This window comes from Silene latifolia, chromosome Y (genome assembly GCF_048544455.1).
Source record: "Silene latifolia isolate original U9 population chromosome Y, ASM4854445v1, whole genome shotgun sequence".
Taxonomy (NCBI): Eukaryota; Viridiplantae; Streptophyta; class Magnoliopsida; order Caryophyllales; family Caryophyllaceae; genus Silene; species Silene latifolia.
Genome location: NC_133538.1, coordinates 138,607,020 through 138,614,362, shown reverse-complemented (window position 1 = coordinate 138,614,362; position 7,343 = coordinate 138,607,020). Strand labels below are relative to the sequence as shown.

The 7,343-nt window shown below is 38.8% G+C and overlaps 1 long non-coding RNA gene across 1 annotated transcript; it reads right to left on the bottom strand.

Annotated features, from left to right (window-relative positions):
- Window positions 1–4,851: 4,851 nt before the first annotated feature.
- LOC141633887 (uncharacterized) lies at window positions 4,852–6,851 on the bottom strand. The gene is made up of 2 exons (XR_012538643.1): window positions 6,635–6,851; window positions 4,852–5,321 (listed from the first exon to the last, which is right to left on the bottom strand). It is a non-coding gene; the product is annotated as an uncharacterized LOC141633887 (long non-coding RNA).
- Between the last annotated feature and the right edge of the window lie 492 nt (window positions 6,852–7,343).

The window sequence follows — 7,343 nt, the reverse complement described above, 5'->3', positions numbered from 1 at the left end:
TTACTGAATTAGTTGAGTGACAATGTCCTTTCAAAATAATGCCAAATAACAGTCCAACAGTTATCATGGAGGTATCTCGTGCTTATTATATAATCTCGTTTTGGTTGTGGGTGTGGTTAATTTCAAGAAAAGACATGTAGTCCCGCATGAAGGTTACATAGCCGAACTTTTCAGCATTAGTTCACACAATCGATCATCAAGTTTCAAACTTTAATTATTTGCTTACTTGATCGACTAATTTAAGTCACTGATGGTTCAAATCTTAACCTCACAAGTGCACGGTTGTCGTCGTACAAATTGAGGGTCGAATCCACGAGGAGCTAGGGAGATTACTAATCGTCTAAATTTTTGGGCTTAGCTAAGTCGATAATAAATGGGTTGGATATTTAACTACACAACTAAACTAATCAAACTAAAGTGCAAATAAACTAATTATGAAGATTGAGCAGGTGAGATTGTAAAAGATGTAATCAAGATTAAGGAAGGCCTAGGACCCGACTTCTCCTCCGACAATTGCTCCTACGAGTTTAATTTCCCGTTAAGCGGTCGATTAGGTAGTGTTAAAGAGGATGACGGCTCTAGGTCGCCAAACACCTCCCTTTCGGTCTCGTGCGTGGACACTAGTAAACCTTTCCAACCCCCGTCTCAGGTTCGAAGGTCGGCTACCTAATTCCGAGTCTCAACTCCCCCAAAATCATGCATTATCTCAAGGGTGGTTTAAACTAGACTTAGGTTCATTAAGCTCGCGTCTCAAATCCGGGTCATCCCACTCCCTCTCTCGAGGGTTGATTTCAAACACAAAATTAGGGGTGTTCTCCCAAGGTTCTCCCTTTCAGTCTCAACCAAGGTTAACGAAAGACAAGTTAAAACCGCCCCATCCTCCACCTAATTGATTATCACCAATGGCCAAGAATCAAGGACAAGACGAAAATTCCAACAAGTCAATAACACAAATCAATCCCCTTAATTCTCTTTTACCACCACCTAAAATGACCACTTAAATGGGTCTTAACCGAGTAGGAAACTTGATGTCGGGGATAATCGAGTCCTAGTAAAAGGACTATTCACTAATCATTGGTTGATTAAACTCAAACAAATAATAAAAGTTAACACTTTGGCAATTAACATGTTATGAAATTGATTACTACAACTAATCATGCAATTAATAACTTGGATGATATGACGAAAATTAACTAATTAAATTACAATTAAAATGAAATTCAACTCAAAGGGGGTAACTTTAGTTATAAGAAGTGTAAACAGTTCAAATTTAAGACAACAATAACTAAGAAAATTAAATTGACAAACAAAACAAGGAATTAAAAGAAGGAAAAGAAAATATACCAACAAAAGATGAAGGAAATAAGAATACTTGATTAATTGCTTGAGAAAAAATGAAGAACAAGGTTGGATCCAATTCTCTCTACCAAATGCTTAAACCCTAAATTTTGATCTAAATGAAGTATAATGTGTAGTGTCTTACAAAAATTGGGTGTTTGGGTATATATATATATATATATATATATATATATATATATATATATATATATATATATAGAAATAGGATCATGTACGAACTCATAGTTCAGTGCGAACTTACGAACTCCATCTCAACCCTTGATCAAATTAGATCAAAGGTTAAAAACAAACCCCTTACTCACTACTACTACTTCCTCACTCTCTCCTAAACTAATATCCCGACCCCTAGCTTCCCTCACCCTTATCGACCACCACTCATCGTCACCTCCGGCCACCATTGTCGTCGGACCTCCGCCATAAACTTCACCGGTGCACCACCATAACTCTACCGTCGCCGGCCATTTCATTTTCATTTTCTTTATCTTCTCCGCCTTATTCACCTCTTTACTTTCCATGTTCCCATCAATTCTCGTCACCTGCTGCTAGGGCTGTTAACGAGCCGAGCCGAGCCCGAGCTTGGCCTTGCTCGGCTTGTACTCATGAAGTAAAACTCGAGTTCGAGCCGATCTCGAGCTTACCCGAGTTTGAAAAAATTATGCTCGTTATCAAGCTTGCGAGCTTTAATGCGAGCTCGAACCAAACTCGAGCTCAACTCGAGCCTATATATAATTGTTGAATTGTCCTTTTTTCTCTCTCTATATGTTCAATAACAAGGCTCGAAAGTTTTATATCCAAATAATGGAAAATCAATAAGACATTTTTGATATGTATGATACAAATATATAATCATGACAAAATATTTTTATAAAATATGAGTAATATCTCATCTAATTACACAAGTTCGAGCCGCTCACGAGCTTTTCGAGCCGAGCCAACGTTTGCTCGGCTTGACTCGTTAAGCTCTTGAGCCGAGTCCGAGCCCGAACCGAGCTCACACGAGCCGAGATTTGACCGAGCTTTGACCGAGCCGAGCTCGAGTTGCTCGCGAGCTGTCTCGTCTCATTAACAGCCCTACCTGCTGCCACCTCCGGCAAACTTCCGGCGACCGACATGTCATATAATCTCCGGGGAAAAATGCGATTTTCTGTTGCTAAAGTTTCTGATTGTGGGACAAATGTAATTAATTTTTTGAAATTCAATCTCATTTTAAGTAGATCTTCCAGTTATTTTTTTGAAAATTTTGAGTCAGCATATAAAATGCGACTGAATTTCGGTAAGATAATTGTTTTAACGACCTAGTCTCTAGTTCTAAGTCAGGTAATGTCTTTGGTCGGCAAAGTATGAGTCCACTGGTTGTGGCGAAGAGAAATCGACGGCAGTGATATGTTGTTTGTGGGTGGTTGGGAGTGGTGACGGGAATGTGTTGAAGGTACATGTTGGTCGAGTTTGTCGAAGGGTGGATCTGGTGGTGGGTGGGTGAGTGGTCGTGTCATGACGAGCAGGTGGTTTGATGGGTTATGGCGTGGTGATGGGCTTAGTGGATCATGGTGGAGAGGTGGATACACAAATTACCAGCCTGGATACAGATGGTATTACTACCGGATATACAAATCGATATGTGTATCCGTTAGTAATATCATGTGTATCCAGGCTGGTATTACCATATTTTTGGATACTTAAGGCCTTAAATCTGTGAGCGCTTTGTTTTAAGGAGGACATTACATTAATGTGTGGTTCTGAATCCCATGTATGGGATGCGATTAACTGGGCTTTGTAAATATTAAATACGTGAGAGCTGCGTAAGTTGAATATGTTGGAAAATGAACAGTTGGGGAGTTATTTAGGTTGATGTGTATGTGTTTACTTAATTTAATGGGGAGGTATGAATCCATTTGTTGATCCCTGGTAAAAAAAGACTAAGGAGGTGTAAATGTATTTCCAAGTAGAATGGTGAGATATACTCAGCATTATGGTTGAAATTGGTTCAAGAGTGGTGTGCTTAGCCGTTAATGAATCTGCAGTTGTATTTGTTTGTCTCACAGTATTACAACAATCAGCAGATTCTTTTTTTATTTAATTTAATTTTATTTGTGTTTTATAATAAGAAGTAGTAATACTAATCCGTAGTCCGTAATTGGGGAACGAGATGGAAAATAAGCGGGAGTTGGAGAGGTGAGATGGGTTTATTAGGGGTAAACAAAGCGCTCATACCTTCCTAGATGCACTCCTTTAAGTTATTAGATACATACCCTTAGCTAGCTAGATACACTCCTATAATGTACTAGATACATACTCAAAACTAAGCTAGATACACTCTTTTAAATTGCTAGATACATACCTTTATTTTGCTAGATACACTCTTTAAATTACTACATACACTTCTTTATATTGCTAAATACATTCTTTAGCTAGCTAGATAGGTATACTTCATTATTGTTTGCCAATCTTTCCATTTAGAGTACGTAGTACTATACTCCTGGGAGTATAGTCTAAGGATTGTTTAAATAGCTTACAAACGTATACTTGTTCAATCCTTGCCTTGCTTTCCTACTATTATTATGAAGTCTAAGGTAGAAGTTGTTGGGCCATTCCCTTCTCTTATAGCATGGTCTAATTACTACAAGTTCAGCTCATGTGCTCATACACCAAAAGACTTACCAATTGGTTTTAAACATCAAGTAAGTGGCCGCCAACGCACATTCTTCGAGTGCTTCTTGGTCTCGTTTCATAGATGGAAGTAGATCAAATGTCGGAGATGTGAAACTCCCAAGACCGTCTGTAAACGTCCCCCAAAGTTTTGAATTCTTCAAGGCAAAAGGGTTTCCTTTGGAAGAAATAGTTGTTCTTCTAGGTAAGTATATATCGGTTCAACCACCCGACTAGTTAAGATAGCTAAAATCCACATGTGTTATATTTAACAGTTAGCATTATACTTTTAACATTACACGAAATGTGCAGGTTGTCACATAGTCGGAATTGCAAGCTATATACATACCTCTACCTTACTAGATACACGTTTTTAACAAGTTAGATACACTTGTTTACCTTACTAGATACACGTCTTTAACAAGTTAGATACACTTGTTTTCCTTACTAGATACACATCTCTAGCAAGCTAGATACACTCCTCTACCTTGTTAGATACATACCTCTACCTTACTAGATACACGTCTTTAACAAGTTAGATACACTTGTTTACCTTACTAGATATTAGATACACTTGTTTACCTTACTAGATACACATATCTAGCAAGCTAGATACACATCTCTAGCAAGCTAGATACACTTTTTTACCTTGCCAGAGATGTGTTTAAAGTCATGAGCTATGACTTTGATTTGAATTGGTGGCAATGTGTCCTATGATCCTAATAAATTTTGCTGCAAATTGATAAAATAGAATTTTATGATAGAGTATGTAACAAATTCACAATAGCCATTTTTCGGTGGTAGTCTGCCTAACTTAAGTTTTCTTGGCAGTAATGGATAATGAAGTAAAAGTGTAAAACAGTGATCGGAGAATTATATTTCTCAAGTTATGCAAACCGGGAATAATTATTATTACAGTAAGCGTACATAGTTACATAAGCCACAAGCTTAATAAAGCAACTCAATTGAATCAAATGGACACACATTTACAGCTAATAACATCATAATTGTCAGTGGTAACGGGTATAGATGAACTTGCGACAACTCTGTCAGTATTACCGACATTAGCAACGTCCAACACAACTTTGCTCAACCCTTGACCAACAATGAATATTTTTCTTCCTGCAGCCACAATTTGGTAGGGTGGTCTAGTTAGGAGAGACGATAGCCTGCATAAAGTAACCCATTCCCTGGTCTCCTTAACCCACATTGTTAACTTAGTTCCCGAGCTTTGGTCCAAGACGTAAAGGTTGTCTTCGACTACAACTGCGGAACCTTGCCAACCTATTGCCATGTCACCATCAGTGCGTTGCCATCTGGCATTTGATGGATTATAGTTATATACAAAATACAATAATAGATAGAGCAACACAACTGAAATATAGTCAACAATACGAAAATGATTCAAACCATATGAATTTCACAAGAGAACCACATGGAACAACTTCTGATTACAAATAATTTTCACAATTATAGCAACCAAAACCAATGATAGTACCACAACAAATAACAACTGTTCACATTCCCCTCGATTATTGCAAATAAAAGAGTCCGTGATTTTCCCATTTATAAAAACAAAAACGATTGTTCGATTTCAACGACTGGCATGTTATATACAAACTGACTGTTCAGATTCAACGACCTATCATGGCAAATAACAAAAACTGAATGCTCAAATATTCGGACGATGGAAATCATCATTTCTGATGCGCAAAATAAGATTCATTGGTCATTAAACATACCATACAAGGTAAATAGTTAAGTTGTTCAATTATTTGATACTGGTATTCTTGTTTTGCTTCCGGATGTTGGTAATACTAGCATATAGCAGAGTTTTGATCATCAAACAGACTCATTCCTGCCACAATCAACACTCGTTTTTAATCAAAGTATGCTCGATGATGTTCCTCAATCACGGAGGATCATTAATAATCCATCAAGGGGTCGCACCAAGTTAACAAAATTTGAATCATAACCAAATTGTAGCTTCAAATGCAACCGCACCAAGTTGCAAAGTAACACTCCAAACTGAGGCAACAGTGAATCAGAATAATGAACAGAATTTGGGAATGGCGACCTATCTATGGCAGTGGCAGCTCAAGATACACAAGTCGATTTGTGGATCTTGTACTACTAGCTTTGGTATCTGCGGTCATATATTATGAAACCACCACTCACCACCTCACGACCACCACCACTGACCAACCGTACCCACGACTAGCATCTGACTCACCATGCAAAATCGTCCACTAACGTCACCCATGAACCATCACCACCAATATCAACACAGACCCCTCAATGATGCTGTCATTCTCCTTCGTCACCACTAGTTGACTCAAATTTGGCTGAGCAAGACATTTCCCGAGTCAAAATATTCCGACTAGGCCATTTTTACAATGTTTTTATCGAATTTCCACCTCTTTTTTAGTAGATCTCTAATTAAAATCACAGGTTTTTAGTAGTTTTGAATAACTAAATAGCTGGGAAGGGAGATTGAATAGAAATTCCGTGATACTATGCTGGAGTGAGTCGTCGGATAGTGGAATTGGTCGCCGGAGCAAAGGCAATGCGTGAATTATAGAAATGAAGAGACATTAAAAACAAGAATGGAGAAGATGAAAAGAAATACCGTCGTCGGTCAGAGTTGCGTCTGCATAATCGGCGTCGGAGTTCCGTCGAAGAGATCGACGTCAGAGGGTGGTGGAGAGAGGGTAGTGGGTGGTGGTGGTGATGGATGAAAGAATATAGGAGAGATTAATGTCAGGGGGTTGATTTGCGTATGTTTGAATTTTTTATTTTTTTGATTTGGCATAGTTCGTACGGTTCGCACCGTACTTTAGTTCGCACCTGACCCCAACCCTATATATATATATATATGAATGGCCTAATACATCAAATTATAGAGCAAAACTACAAATTATGCCCAAAACTATCCATCACTATTCCCAGCCTGTGTAAAGTTACGCAGGCCGCCCTTGAATTACACCGGCTTGGATTGAGTTACACCATGCAAGGCTAAAATCGTTACACGGGTTGGACCAAGATACACCGCTTCTGATCACAATGCACAGGCTGGAGCAAGGAGATACACTGACAAGGGTAAATGAGATACACCGGCTGGAATTGAGTTGCACCGCTCCTGATCACAATACACTGGCTAGAGCAAGGAGATACACCGACAAGGGTAAATGAGATACACCGGATGGAATTGAGTTGCACCGCTCCTGATCACAATACACTGGCTAGAGCAAGGAGATACACCGACAAGGGTAAATGAGATACACCGGCTGGAATTGAGTTGCACCGCTCCTGATCACAATACACTGGCTAGAGCAAGG